We start from the raw sequence: 15,825 nt of genomic DNA on the forward strand, positions 1-15,825 counted from the left end.
AAGTCACAGAAACCTACTACAAGTAGAACAGAAAGAAACAAATAAAAATGAAAGAGAAAAAAATAAGAAATGACCCTGGAGGTCCAACAGCCACCTCTAATCCAGAAAGGGAAAACAAGGGGCGCATGGTGGGGAAAAGGAGGAAATTATACAAAAATTATTCAGAACTGATGGATATGAGTTTTAGATGAAAAGGGATGGGGGCGCCTGGGTGGTTCAGTAGGTTAAGCGTCTGCCTTCTGCTCAGGTCACAGTTCCAGGGTCTTGGGATCGAGCCCACATTGGGCTCCTTGCTCCACGGGGAGCCTGTTTCTCCTCCTTCTCCCTCTGCTTGCTGCTCCCCCCGCTTGTGCACGCACTTGCACTCTCTCTCTCTGTCAAATAAATAAATAAAATCTTCTAAAAAATTTTTAAAAAAAGAAAGAAAGAAAAGGGATGGACCCCAGCAAGTCAATCATAGTGATAGGGGTTGGAGACAAACCAAGGCAAATCATTTAAAAATTCTAGAACACCAGGGTTAAGAAAACATCTTAAAGCTTCTGGTGATTATTTCTCTCAAGTTCACATTCAGTGGAACAGGAATGAAAATGGCTCCAGGTTTATCAACAGCAGTGTTAGATACTGGGAGACAATGGAGAAATGCCATCAACATTCTAAGAAGACTCAAAAATTTAACTCTTATCCACACTTCCTTAGGAAAGTACCAAAAAAAAAAAAAATACATATACCAGCAGAAATAGGAAATGAACTAAGAAATAAGAAGTCACTGAATCAAAGAAGCAAGGGACCATAAGAGAATGGTAATAGGAAGTCCCAGAAAGAGGAAGAAGGGAAGTCCAAGGCCAATATCAGTGGCCAGATTGGAGTGGTCAGAGGTCCTGGAAGTTCTCCAGAAAACAAACATAAAAAAGAATTTCTAAAATGGAGGTTCCAATTGACATTCCCCTTAGTAATGATTGAGAGTTCTAGTTGTTCCATATCCCTGCTAACACTCGATACTACCAGTTTTGGGGTTTTTTGTTGTTGTTGTTGTTTGTTTGTTTGTTTGTTTTAGCCAACTGAGGGATGTGTACTGGTATCTCATTATGGCTTTTATTATAATTTCTCTGATGACCGATGATATTTGGCACCTTTTCATTTGGTTATCAATCATTTAGGTATCTTTTTTTTTGCCTGTGTAAGCATTTTGTCTATCTTTTAAATGATGTTGTCTTCTTCTTTTTTTTTAATCTATAGGATTTCTCTTATGTATTTTGGATATGAGTCCTCTGTCAGGTTTGTCTTTATACTCTGTTCAAGGTATCTTTTGATGAATAGAAGCTATTTATAAAGTGCAACTTATCAGTCTTTTCCTTTAGGATTAGTATTTTTCAATATCCTGTTAGTTTTGGAGTTTTCATCCCAAACTGGGATTATTCTGTACATACTTTTTATAGAATTTTTAAAATTTACTAATATATTACAAAGCATTTGACCTCATAATATTTCTTCAAGAGCACTATTTAAAATGGGTGCATAATATTCCATGGTATGGGTATATCATTCCTTATGGAACTCAACATTTACTCTTGTATATTTAGATTGATTTAGAGCATTATTTAAATAAAATTATAAAGTTAATGAGCGCATTACAAATTAGAAACTAGAGATTTCAAATACAAGTTTGACTAATTCCGATCTTCATTACCCAATGAGTACATATGGAGACCTAATGTTTCCTCAACATTATTCTGGAGGATACAAAAGAAAACCTGAGAGGAGACCTGTCCCTAAGGAGCTGACAATATATTTGGTGGCCAGACACTTCACCTGTTTAGCACTTAAGGAATAATTGATAGCTCAACTGTTACTAACTATATATGGAATAGGAAGGAGGTTGGGGTGGAGGGAAAGCAACAAGAGGATAGGCTAGAATACTTGGCTTCAGGGAAGAAATGGGTCTTAAATCTTCTTCCCGTGTGGGGGGCTGAGCATTCCACAGTGCAGGCAGGGAGCGCATAGGCGAAGGTGTGGAATCAGGAACAAGCAGTGCGTGGCTGAGTGACAGAGGCATTACTCCAGATTGAAAGTAAGAGTAAGTGTTGATTCGTTGTAAGAAATAAGAACGGATCATTAGGATGAAACCGCGTTGGTGAGGGCTTCGAGATGTGGATTTTGGATTTCATTCCATTGGCAATAGATCCACAGTAGGGGGGAGGGGGGTGAGGAGATGGGATGGGTATGCAGTTGGGAGCCAGGCCAACAAATCGCAGTTTCATTAAGCTTCTTTAGTTTAGTGGTGGGGTGGGGAGAGTGGAGTCAGAAGGACAGATTTAAGTCTATAGGAATAATCCAAGGGCCAGGTGATATTATCTTAAAAATTTACAGCTAATACAAGTTGTAAAAGAAACAGAAAACTGGATATTTGCCTCCATGGTCTCTTGTCTGATTCTAACTATTAACCTGAGTTAGTTTTTTAAATGTCATTTCAAAAAGAAACAAAGTATCTTCACAATAATTATTGAGACATCACCAACGAGTGTCCTCTCTAATAAACTTCTCTATACACAAGAATAGTTATGATTCTATCTCTTCCTGGAAAATGAGAAAATAAGATTTATTGAACAGTGCTTTTATGCTTCACTTCCATAGAGAAGCATTAGAACATAATGGTCTGGGTTCAAATTTCAGCAATGCCATGTGAGAGAAGTCACCGAACCTCTCTAAAGTTGTTTCCTCATCTGTAAAATAGGGCTAATAATAATTAGAAAAATATGTACCACATAATAAATGTTTGTTCTTATCCTGGTCTGTGAAGTAGATGTTACTATCTTTATAGATTCATTAATTAAAATATCGGCTGCATAGAGCCAATTTATAGTGGAAAGAATCCTGCTATTTATTATAGTGGCAAATAAGGAGTTAAGGGATACTGTAAGTAAAAATTAAGTAATGGACATTGGGAAATTTAATCAAAGATGCTAAGGACAAAGCACCCACTCCTTGGCTTTGCATCTATTATAACTATAGCATTATTAATAGTAATTAAGTGCTTGGTTTCTACAGAGCCTAGGACTTAGGAACAAAGCCAAGTGACATATGTATATATTTATTTAATGGTGGGAGAGCCGGCACATTTGGCGACAGGCGCGGTGTTCCACTCAGTGGGATGGAATGCATGCCTCATGCCAGCCTCTTTAGAGGGACTGTTATTCATCACAGCTGTAACGTTCCCTTCAGAGAGCTCCCACCGGAATGGAAAAGGCGCACTGGCAATTTATATACAAAAGCCAACCCACGTTTGGCTTTGAAAATTCACTGGGAAAACTGTATGCAGTCTGTTAGTTATTCATGGACATGCTCTGGTTTCTGATGGAAGCGCTGTGGTTCCATTTATTATCATCACAGTAAAATTAGAAAGCAGCAAAGAAAAATTCAAGGACCGGCACGTAGACATCTTCTAGCCAACAAATCATTATGGGTGCAAGGTATCACGGTTCAATTGCTGTGCAAAAATAATCATAATTCACACAGCCCCGTGTTTGGAGTGCGTACCCGGCCTTTGCCCTGACTGTCCAGCCCTGCCCCCACCTTTCTTTGGTGAAATTACATCCTCTCCCCTGGGAACACGCAACACGCCCTGTAAAGACTATGGATTTGGCATGCACTAACACCCTGCCTCCCAAAGCAGTGCCATTTATGAAAACTATATCGAAAGTCTTTTAATATCTAATGAAGTGGTATAACCGAAAATATAGATGTTCAAATTACCTTACAGTTGAATCTTGATGCAAAAGGAATATTGCTGGGGCACCTGACTGACTCCGTCAGTAGAGCATGTGACACTTAGTCTCAGAGTCTTGAGTTCGAGCCCCACGTTGGGTGTGGAGCCTACTTAAAATAAAATTAAATTAAAAATTTTTTAAAAAGGAATATTGTCTCCAGTTAAGCTTACGGCCAGAATAGTTTCCCACCCCTTAGTTGGATAGGTGCCTCAATTTAGACATCAAGATTTCTCCCCAAATTACATATTATCTCACATCTACAGAGGGATGATACGCTATTCTAAAAGTGCATTCACGGGTACTATCACATCTGATCTTCACAAGAAAGGAGAGAGGCAAGTGTTACAATGCCTTTTATCGGTGCAGGCTCTGAAGTCCAGGAAGATGAACTAATTTAGCCCAAAGCTCACAACCAGGAGGCACAGAGGAGGGGTTCCAAACCCAGTGCCCAGTACCTTCTGCTATTTTCCTGAACTATGTTTTGCAAGGGAAAAAAGGCTTGGTCTCCTACAAAGATGAGTTAAATCTTTAAATGATAAGTAATAAAAATAAGTTTCGTTTAGTCTCATCCAGGAAAGCAAGCATGATCCCGGATTGCTTATGTACAGAATATATAAGAAATACGATGCTGCCATGTTATAGGTTGATTTTTCCCCATGGGATCAGTTCTGTACTCATTTTAGTTCAACCAATTTTGAACTGAATAACCACTATGTACCAAGCAATGTGCTAGACACCAAAGACATAAAGGATCAAGTTCCAGCCCTCGTCCTGACAGTCCTCATGGAGATAGACAAGCAAACAGATAACAACCCACAGTATTTTAAATGCTGTGATAAAAAGGGATGCACAGGTTGCCAGGGAAGCCCAGAGGAGGAGCTGGGTGTGCCAATTCAGGAAGATTTTCTGCAGAAAGAAACATCTAAGATTAGTTTTGAAGGATGTACAAGAGTTCTCCAAGCAAAGAAGAGGGGACGGGAATTCTGGTAACGTTCAGAGACATCGAGATACAAGGCAACAAACAGGAATAAATACAGTTTCTGCTGAGGGACACAGGAAAAAGAGAAGAGATCATTTTAAAAGGGAACGGCACCTAATCATAATGATAGCTAATGCGCTCCTGGAGCTTGCCAGGCGAGGCTCGAAGGACTTCACGCATGCATACAAACGCATTTAAGCCTCATAACCTACCCTGGGAGGTAGGCGCACTTATCTTCCCTAATTTTACAAACGGGCAACTGAGGTAAAAAATATTAAGCAACTTGGCCAGTATTCCATGGCCCATAGAATTTCTAATGGCTTTTGACACTTTCTGTACTGGCTTTCAAAACTGTTTGCGGGGGAGGAAGAAGAAGAGGAGGATGAGGACGGAGAGGAAGTGGGAGGAGGAGGGGGAGGAGACCTAGAAAGTTTCTAGAGAGAGAAACAGAGATGAGCAAAATTGGGGGAAACATGTAAATTTTAGAAAAAAATTAAACCAATTGAGGGGTTTATTCTGGAGAAATGGGTTGAGAAGGCAGGCAGTATGAAGGAAATGATCCTCAACATTATCAAGGAGCCTCTAAATTAAACTCAAGTAAGAATTTTCTACTGATCAGAAGTAAGCCATGTTAGACCTGCATCAGCCAGGGCCTTGTCAACCATCCTTCATGCAGGCTGTGCTCCTCGTAAACATTTTGACTGGTCAGGACCCTGCCAGGTTACCAGGGCAGCATGAGAAAGGCACTGTGAGTCTGCTGGAATGCATAAGCCCTTTGAATGCACATGTTCAATAAATATTGACTGATAACAACTCCTATTTACCGCTAAAACTAAGATTAGTAAACTTAATTGGAAACACATTTAATGTTAGCATGGTTGTTATGATTCATGGCTAACAGGTAAAAAGTAAAGTAAAAGTCAAGTTTTACGCATTCTCGCTTCTCTTTCTTAAGGACTTTGGTGTAGATAAGCTGTCACTTGCTATTAAAAGTTCAAAGTCACATTTGCAGTCACTTCTGGCAAGGAAGAAAGAACTCTGTGGTATGTATTTTAATTGCTAATCTTGCTCTCTCATGTTATCTTATTTTTTCAATGCTTATTTCCTCTCCATATCCACTCTTTCCTTTTTAGAAATTTTATTGCACTATATGTATCTTTGAAAATGACGGCACATTCTTTTGCAATGAGGTAAGGTACAATTAAATACATACATAAACCAGATGTTGCTTGAAGACCCCTTAGAGACTTAGTTAAAATCAGTTCATCCCCAATCCAAGAACCTCAAAGTATCCCCAGGATTTCTACGCTCCTGTGGGCCATGTCAGTTCAGGTCCATCTATTCATTTTTTTTTACTCATGCTTTCAACAAGTATTTATTGACCACCTACTACCTCCTAGGCATTATTACAAGTGATAGCAACACACTAAGGACTTTAGTTTGGTGAAAACCAAAGGCAAGACAAGTTCCTGTCCTGGTGGCACTTATGTTCTAGTAGTTGGGATGCAGACACACAAGCAAACAAAAGTAAGAGAACAATGTGTGTGAAAAGATGGTTTCAGACAGCAAAAATTTGATGAAGAAAATGAAACAGGGTAGTGTGAGGTCTTGTGATATGGGGGTGAGGGGGTACTTAATTTCCCGGGGGGGGGGTGGGCAGGGAAGGCCTCCCTGAAAAGGTGACCACTGACTGGGACCTGAATGGCCGGTTGGTAGCCTGAAGATCTGAGGGAGGGGTTCTGGGCCAAGGGAGCCACCAGGGCCATGTCTGAGGCTGAGCTTGAGCTTGACCTGTGGCAGGAGACCCGGAGGCCATGCAGCAGGGTCAGCTACACTCGGGAGAGAAGGTCTGCGATGAGGGGGGAGCAAGGGCCAGATCATAAGGGCTGCATGGAAACCAAAAGAGAGAGATGAGTGTTTATTCTTTGTGGGGGTGTGAAGGGATTTGCTTTATGATTGTAAACCACCAGTGTTTCTGTGTTATGGAGAGAAGATGGTACGGAAGCCGGAGACCCTTTAGGGAGGCTCTTACAGTTGTCCAGGCCACTAGAACTGGGATGGGGAGTTAGACATGCAGGTGGGAGTAGGTGGGGGCAGGGTTGGTTTTGGTGATGCTGAGAGAGAAGCCAGCTGCCCGCCACAGTCCCCCACCTGCTCCCCTCTGATTTCTTTTTTTTTTTTTTAAGATTTTATTTATTTATTCATGAGAGACAGAGACAGAGAGAGAGTCAGAGGGAGAAGCAGGCTCCCAAGGAGCAGGAAGCCCGATGCGGGACTCGATCCCAGGACCCTGAGATCATGACCTGAGCCGAAGGCAGACGCTTAACCATCTGAGCCACCCAGGCGCCCCCCCCTCACTGATTTCTGCAAGAAATCCAATTGCACCAAGATTGTGAGTTTTGGAATATTACTTCAATCTGTGGGGCCAGAAGAAGGAGTTCACTCTGAGGAGCATGCAGCCATCTTTGATAGGGCCCTCCCACCCGCACCCCCCCACCCTCTGTCTCACTGCCCTTTTAAGGGTCCATGGTGCCCACCTGTGACCCTCCTCTTTATGCAGTCCCTCTAACATGTGCAATCCTGTCCCCACGGCCAGCTTCCTCAGAAGCAGCAAGTGCCTGGGCCTCCGTACCGGCTGAAGATTGTGGCGGACATATTAAATCACATGGAAACCCACCCGCATTCTACAGTCAATATTATTTACATGTGAGCTGACTTGTGGCTGGCTAGGTGATGGGCTGTTATGGTTTGCAGGCTTTTAACTAGATGCTCAGTTTTATTTTATGATTTACTTTTCCGTCGCCTGACGTGTTTTTTGGCAGGCCTCTAGCATTTGGTAGACCACTGCAAAGCTCGCATCCTCAGTGCCTGTGGTACTTGATGATTCACACGGCCGTGATCAGGCCTAGGGGTGCGGCTCAGGCTCACCAGCATTCTAACCAGTGACATGGTCTGTGTGTCACTACGTGCGCACATGGAAGTGCTGCCTGCTAGTGCGGCCGTGGGCAGGTTTCCCTGACATGCGCATGAGGGAAACACGTGTCTCCCCACACTCCCTCCTGCTCCCAGAGCCCTGAGCCGCTGTATACAGAAGTTAGGCCCCAAGAGTGCAGACAGGCCTTCCTCCCCCGCTTGCAGGTTCCTTTCCATCCCACACTTCTCCACTCCCTGCACCTTGGGCCCTGAAGGGTCAAGCCACAGCTCTAGGCAGCAGAAACTCTGGGCCCTGGGTTTCCCGTGGCTGACTCGGGGACCTGACATGCCCTCTACTGAGGATGCCGAGGCCAGAGACTGGAGCTGGGGGCAGGGGGTGTAGACCAGAAGGAGAACACCACTGGAAAGGATTCAGGACCACCGCATGCAGGCATACTGGGGCAGAGAGATGGGGATGAAGCTGGGAACAAGAGGGAGACAGTGGTGCGGGGAAAGAACACAATGGGGAAGCTGCTGGGAAGGTTGGGCCTGGGCTGGGCAGATCCCACCAAGGCGGCCTCATCTGCCTCTGCCCGGCAACCATACAGGTCGTCCTGCTTTATCCTCTCTGGCGTCGTCCCACGCCTGTCCTCCCACCTTCTTTTCCATTGCTATAGGTCCAGCACATCTTGGAGACGCAAGGCATCCTCCCTACGTGGGAGACTTTCGAAACTGAGACAGCGGATTGGGAAATTGAACACATTAGCTCCGAAGCCGCCCTGCTTGGGCTCAAGTCCCAGCTCTGTGTGTAATCACCTGTACACCCTGGGCGTATTTCTGAATGTGCCTGTGCCTCAGTTTCCTCACATGTAAAATGGGGTGGTAGTAGTTACTCCTTCACCAGATTGTTGGAAAGTTTCCCGCTAAATACCCAGCGTGTGATAAGGACTCCATAAGTGCTCAGCTGTTATTATTTGAAAGATGGTCGAAACAGGATCCCCAAATTGTGGTATATTTTAATGTTTACATTAACAACTTCTAATTCAAAACACACAGTAGCATATAACTGTGCTATTCACAGGTAATTAGAAGAGTTTGTTTGCTTGTTTTGTAATTAATTCATAGCACCTGAGCGGTAGTATTTGGTCTGATCACGGGACGTGGGTTTCGAGTTGAATGAGAAGCATCTGCATCCATGACTGTATATACGACCTCTTTGCAAACAATGCCAAAATTCTAAAGTGGAGCTCCTCCATGAATGTTTGTCTCTGGGCCAAATGCTTTCCGTGTCCTTTCCTAACCCCCATGCCCTCCCACGTTCATATCTGAAGATGACCAGAGCAGATCAAAGTGGGGAGTTGGAATAAAGTCCACTTCCTATCTCTCTGATTTCACAATTAAATTAACAGGGTCCTAGGCCTTTGACTCCATAATTGGGTGATTTATACATGTTTACATATATCAGATATATGTATGTAGCTTAAGATGCAATTGTACAAGGAGAAATAATGCCTCGCTAAAGCTCATTTGTCTTGGAAACAACTGAGGTCAGACCAGCGTTTAGGAGATGAAGGCCGGGAGGTCCTGGCCAAAGGCGAAGTGTGGGGAGGGCAGGCAAGCTCCCTGTCCCGCGCAGTTTTGTTTTAACTCATTTTGTTTGTACGCTCAGTAGAAGCTATGTGTAACACCAGCAAGGAGTGGGTGATTTTCAACCAAATGACACTTCATGGCTACAAACATGACCCTAAATTACGGCAGCCCATAATGCAGGAGCCTGAAGAGGGTAGCGAAGTTAATACTGCAGCATGATTTCCCCCTGGAAATACCAACGCTGTGCATGAAGGCTTTGTGGCTGCTACCCAGGGAATGTACCTTGCAGAACTTTAAAAACAGGAGCCTTGGCAGCTCTCCGGGAAGCTGAGATGAAAGTCTACCTAGAGTAGAGCAGACTGGCTGACCTTTCAAAGGCCCTTTTATCCTTGAGAGTCTATGGTTTTGATGTAGTGCTGAGTATTTTTCAACTTCCTATCAAGAAGAGGCAGTGAGTATATGAAAAGTAAAGTCTGGTTCTGCATTAATTCCCTCATGCATTTTTAAAAGGTTAAAAAATGGATAAACATTGTAGTCACTCAATAAATAATAATTCTAAGAAGATGGGAAATTTACATTTTTCTACGTTGCAAATCTAAGAGTTAAAAATTCCACGGGGCGCCCGGGTGTCTCAGTCGGTTAAGCGGCCGACTCTTGATTTCAGCTCAGGTCATGATCTCGGGGTCCTGCGATTGTCGGGTTCTGCACTCTGTGGGGAGTCTGCTTGAAGATTCTCTCTCTTCCTCTCCTTCCCCCACTCATACTCATTCACTCTCTCTCTCTCTCTCAAAATAAATAAATAATCTTTTTTAAAAAGCCTTAAAATTAAAAAAAAAGAAAAGTCTTATGAAGGCATGCTTGAGGGGCAGTGGGAGCAGGATACCATTTTTTAAAAATGGGAGACAAATCCTTGTGGCTTTGCCCATGAGAGGGACACAGCACATTTTTGTTGAGTGAATGAGTTATTGAGGAACACAGCTTTCCCTGTCTTAATATTAATTATTTTGGAGGAAATAAAGTCAATCAATAAGGACGACCACTTGAAAAAGTAGATGACATTTATTGAATGCACTTTACCTCAGTTACCCATTGCTACATAGCAAACCACGACAAAATGTAGTGGCTTAAAACAATATTTTATTGTTTCTTAGGGTTTTATGGGTTGACCAGGCTCTGTTGGGTGGTTCTTCTGGTCCACATGACATCTGCTGGGACTGGAATGTCCAAGATGGCTATCTGGAGCCTCAGTTGGAACAGCTAAGGTTTGACGGGGCTCCTGTCTCTCTCTCTCTCTTTTTCCAGGGGTTCTCTGCAATTGAATAGGCTAACTTCTTTATATGATGGCTCAGGGCTCCAAGAGCAAATGTCTCAACAGGACAAACCCCTATGTGCAAGCACTTGTTAGGACTCTGCTTCTTGCAAGTATCTCATTGGCCAAAGCAAGGCCAGAGTCAGTGTGGAAGGGCACTACATACAGGCTAAATCCCGGGGGGGGGGGGGGCGGGCATGGTTCATTTGGGGCTACCAGTGTGACAATCAACTGTACAACCCATGTGTCACTCCTGTGTTAGACATTTTACATAAATCTTTCCTCTTTAAAAGTTAAAACAACCCTGGAAAGTGGATACTACTTATAATTTTTATTCTAAGATGAGAAAACCAAGGCACAAAGAGGTTGTTGACTTTAGTGCCCACAGTCACACTGGTAAGAAGTAACAGAGGCGGCACTGAATTCAAGCCATCTAACCCTCGAGCCTGAACTCACAAGTCTGAAGGCACAAGCACAAGGATAGAAAATGATCGACTTCGAAAGTAAATAATATCTCAGAAATATTTAGGTAATCTTTGATTTAAAAGTTTACACACTCAAAAGCATTTATAAGAATTGTATCCTCCTCTTTCTATCAGAGGTCATATACATCTTACCTCCTAAAAGAATTGTGAACCAAGCAAAGCAAGAACACTAGCTTGATGAGTTCCGCTGACCTAAGTTAGAATTTTTTTCTTATTTATTGAGTCACTTGCTGACTTGATTTCCTCAATTATAAAATGGGAATGGGAATAGGTAGGGCTGTGGTGAGGATAAAATGAAGTAATATAGTGAGCATAGAGTGTCTGGAATGTTCTTAATGCATAGAAGGTGCTCATGCCCATGTGTGTAAGTTGGCATACTGGACAGAGCTGAATTTGGTAGGACATGTGGGGAGCAGATTTGGGGGGATTCCTGGTCTACATGAGCTCACTGGAAAATGATTAGAGCAGTGAATTTTAACCATAGCATAAGCTGTTATGCCTGCCCACAGCTGGGAAGCATGGACCAGAACAGGGTGGGAGAAATTATGGGGCTGAAACACTCCACCCTAGGAACAAGAGAAAAATAGACACCGCAATCCCTGCAAGACTCATGGCTGGTATCCTCACAGAACTAGTTGAAGTAACCCAACCCAACTTGACCAGGGTCTATTTAATCCGTGCAAATGTAATCCAGGTCTACGAATCTTTTAGGGCATCCCCCAAATTTGGAGAGTTATGTACTAGCCCAATAAAGATCAATTATCTAGTCCTGGTCACTTTCCAGTACAGAAAACTATTTTGACTCTCGTGAAGTTGTGAAAAAGAGAGAAAAGAAAAAACAATCCATCGTGGGTAACTTTCCAAACCTTAGTTTCCATTGTCTGGTTATGCCAACAGCTGTCTGCTGGTTTGGAGGCAATTTACAGCTGGAAGAAACAAGACTCCACATTTCTTCCTCTGGGGTTTGAATGATGGCTTTTTCCATGGTATTATGGTCACAGTTCTATACATGAGTTATGGCAGCTTTAAATTACAGCCACAGTGTTATGGGAAAAAGGATAAATCCCTCACTGCTTTCTTTTATCTCCAAAGCAGTTGGGAAATGGGGAGGAGGCCCCTTACCCCAGAGGAATAAATCGGTGGTGGGGGTATGTCTGTGTCAGACAAGGCAGATGGTAGCAGGCTTTGCTGAAATGCTCTCAAATGCTAACGTGTTATTATACAAATCTCTCTTCCCCAGATGCAGGCGGAAGGACAAAGTGAAAGAGGATGAGTGAGAGGAGAACAGGGCAAAGCCTTTTACAGTCTGCTCCTTTCCCTTAGGTCACCAGGAGCACATGGCCCAGACGGGGCTCTCCAAGCCCTCGAGGACGCTCTTGCCAAGGCACAGTTTTTGGTTTTCTTAAGGTAGTTTTCCACAACTCATTAAATGTGTTTCTCGCTATCTCACAGGCCTGAGTAATCCCCGAGCGCTGTGCCTCTGCAACGTGATTCGGTTTTTATCTTACTAGCTGTGTAAACTCACGTAAGTGATTTAACCGCATTGAGCTGGGTTTTGGTATCTGTGAAATGGACACGGTGACCCCTACATTGCAGGATTCTTGGAGTAGCTAAATGAGGTGGTTTGCACCTTCCTTCCTGTCCCCTTTCTTCCAGGCTCTATCAATTCTGTATCCGGCGTGTCTCTGAAGTGGATTCTCCTCTCGCCATTGTCTTGCCGGTGCTTCGATGCATCATCTCTCACATGAACCGTGGCGGGAGCCTCCAACAGGTTTCCCTCCCTCCGATACTAGAGGGGTCTCCAGAATGCACACCGCCAGGCCTCCGCCTGGAGCCCTTGCTCAGCGCCACTGACTACGGCATGAGGTCCAAACCCCAGAGCTGAGGACCCAAGGCGCCCGTGTACCGCCCCTCTCCCCCCTCCTCCCCCCACCTCACTGTCCACACACAGGTGCCAGCTTGGTGAGCCGGTAGGCCAATAGCGTGGCCTTTGAGGGGATCAACAGCTGTTTGTCAGTTGGCAGAACCGAGAATCCGAGAGAGGCTTACAACAGGGTGGTCAAATGAGCAATGGCTAAAGCTGAAGGTTTGGTATGGAGTTTGTGTTTGGGCTCCCTATCTTTGTCCTTGGGAGACCTTTAGCAACCTAGGCGTACTTTTGGACAAATGCCTTCACTTGTATTCTTTCCCCAGCTCAAGAATAGTCTGTTGATTATAATTTTAAAAAAGAAGAAGCAGAAAGGCAAGAGGTACTCTCTTGCTTTGATTAGAAGAATCCCAGGAATTCCAGTCCTGGGAAGAGATGGAGGGAGGGACTTGGAAGCTCCAGAAGCCAGCTTGGGGAGTGAGAACTCTGACACAGCAGCGTGGCATGGGGGGGGGGGCACTCCCGGGGTCAGAAAACCCTGCTCCACCTGTGCTCCTTCGGTGGTGTTACCAAGGGCTTCAATCTCAGTATTGTAAATATGAAAGAAAATTATTTGAATGGGGGACTTTAACTTCTATGCAGAAAAGAATCAGAAGCTGAAGGACAACTTCGAAAACCACAGAAGAACAACAGACTTCTCAGCAACGAAAAGCAACAAATCACTGATAGGTACAAAATCACGGATGACTTTCAGAAGCATTAGGTTAAGGGGAAGAAGCCAGACACAAAATGTTGCATACTGCATGATTCCATTTCTACATATGACATTCTGGAAAAGCAAAATTTCGGGAACAGAAATCAGATCAGTAGCTTCAGGGAATGGTGTTGGGGAGGGTGAACTACAAAGAGGCATGAGGGAATGTGGGGGGTGATGGAGCTCTTCTGTGTCTTGATCATGGTGTTACTATGAGACTGTGTCAACACTCGTCTAACTATATACCTAAAAAGGCTGAATTTTACTGTATGCAAATTATACCTCCATAAGCCTCACTTACACACACCTGCACTCAGGATGCTCCCACTGGAACTGGTGAGAATCAGGGTCTGCACAGAGGTATCCAGAAAATGGCCACTTGGGTTTTGCCTGTGTTATACGTGAAGATTCTGTGGCAGATTTTGTTTTAGAAAGAGTTCTGCTGCTAAAAATATTTGGAAACCACTGAATAAGACTAATGCCAGTGGGGGGCAGCTGAGGTTTCTGAAGAGAATGCTTACTTTATAGTGTGTGTGTGTGTGTGTGTGTTTTCCCCCAGATGCACCTTACTAGGAGACAGAAACCAAAAGAGAGGGGGAAAAAAAAAAGATCATATATTTACTTTCCCTGAATAACCCCCACAGTGTTTTCTTTCCCTAGAATTTCATCTTAATAAGAAGTCTGCTCTCTAAACTTAGGAGCAAAGGTTTGGGAGCCATCTGTCTCTGCCAACCTGCGCGGGCCTGCTGATGGACAGTCCTCAGCCCGAACGAGCACCCGATCGCTTTGGCGGCCCCCACACAGCCACGGGAGCACGGCAGTACAAGGACTTCGGGAAGGTTTGCCGGCAGGCCAGCCGACTGAACGCATCGCCCCTGCAGCTGTGGTTTGGCTCAGGTAGCGGACAGCTCTCCTGAATTCAGGTCGTGCGACCCTTCCACTGGAAGGCCCTTCTGTGGGGCGTGGCACTGGCCTTTTACCACAGTCCCCCCTGCTGTGTCTGCTGTGGCCTGGTCTCCTGGCTGAGCCCTGAAGCTGTGAACGCTTATGAAAACGCTTAGGGTTTGCCGACAAGTACTGGAGCTGAGGGCAGTCCCTGGAGAATGAAATGCCTTCTTTCCAGTGTCTCTGCTTCACATCAGATGTGCTCAGTGGTCCTCGGGAGTCCCCACCTCCTGTGTTGTCCATGTGCACGGGGACCCTTAGCTCAGACCGCCCAGGACCTGCTAGACTCCCAACTTCGTCTCTGCCCCCCACACCCTCATAGAGGCCTCCAGAAGCCATCTGACACAGCTCCTGTTGGTGACCCCTCTTGTATGGCTCCTTGTCTTCCCAGATGCTGGCGACAGCTCCCTCCTCTTGTCCCCTCCAGGTGTGGGGGTGGAAAGAGCGTCCCTCCGTTGTGGGCACCTGCCTGCTGGACCACCCTTCTTCCCGGCTTTTCCACCCTGCTCATGCCTATGCCAAAAGTCCTTCCATTGCATTTTCTTCAGTTAAACTCTCTCACTGTTGCATCTGATTTCTATCAGGACGGCGACCATCACAACTCCCTGCCCCCACGACTTCTCAGAGCCCTTAGCATAAAATCCAAACCCCCTTCTTTTTCTTTTTTTCTTTTTTTTTTTTAAAGATTTTATTTATTTATTTGACAGAGAAAGAGAGAGAGAGTACAGGCAGGGGGAGAGGCAGAGTAAGAGGGAGAAGCAGACTCCCCGCTGAGCAGGGAGTCTGATGCGGGGCTCATTCCCAGGACCCTGGGATCATGACCTGAGCCGAAGGCAGCCGCTTAACCGACAGAGCCACCCAGGCGCCCCCCAAACCCCCTTCTGCCCCACCTCCCTGACCTCTCCTGCTACCCTCCTCTGGTCCCGGGGTTCCATTCTGTTCCAACCCTTTTGGGGCCCTTTGCATCTGCCGTTCTGGTCAGGAATGTTCTTTCTCCGGATGTTGGGGCAGCGGCCTTGTTCTCATCATTTTGGCGGTGAGGTCAGAGGTCATCTCTTCAGAAAGGCCTTTCCAGGCCACTCTCCCTAGGTAAGTAGCTCTCCTCCTCTAGACCGTGACCAACCTATTACCGTGTTTACTTTTTTGTAGTTGTTTAGCCCTTATCACTTTCTAAAATTATATAAATTACATTTGACAATTGTCTGACTCTCCTCCCCAG

General features: G+C 44.8%; 1 long non-coding RNA gene across 1 annotated transcript; it reads left to right on the forward strand.

The window, feature by feature from the left end:
- Positions 1-1,991: 1,991 nt before the first annotated feature.
- On the forward strand, positions 1,992-7,412 carry LOC123834636 (uncharacterized). Its single transcript, XR_006788477.3, has 4 exons — positions 1,992-2,074; positions 5,699-5,786; positions 5,877-5,933; positions 6,930-7,412. It is a non-coding gene; the product is annotated as an uncharacterized LOC123834636 (long non-coding RNA).
- The last annotated feature ends 8,413 nt before the right edge of the window (positions 7,413-15,825 follow it).

The sequence above is a fragment of the Mirounga angustirostris genome, unplaced genomic scaffold, assembly GCF_029215605.1.
Source record: "Mirounga angustirostris isolate CCGP_5_RB_7025 unplaced genomic scaffold, mMirAng1.0.hap1 SCAF_1, whole genome shotgun sequence".
Taxonomy (NCBI): Eukaryota; Metazoa; Chordata; class Mammalia; order Carnivora; family Phocidae; genus Mirounga; species Mirounga angustirostris.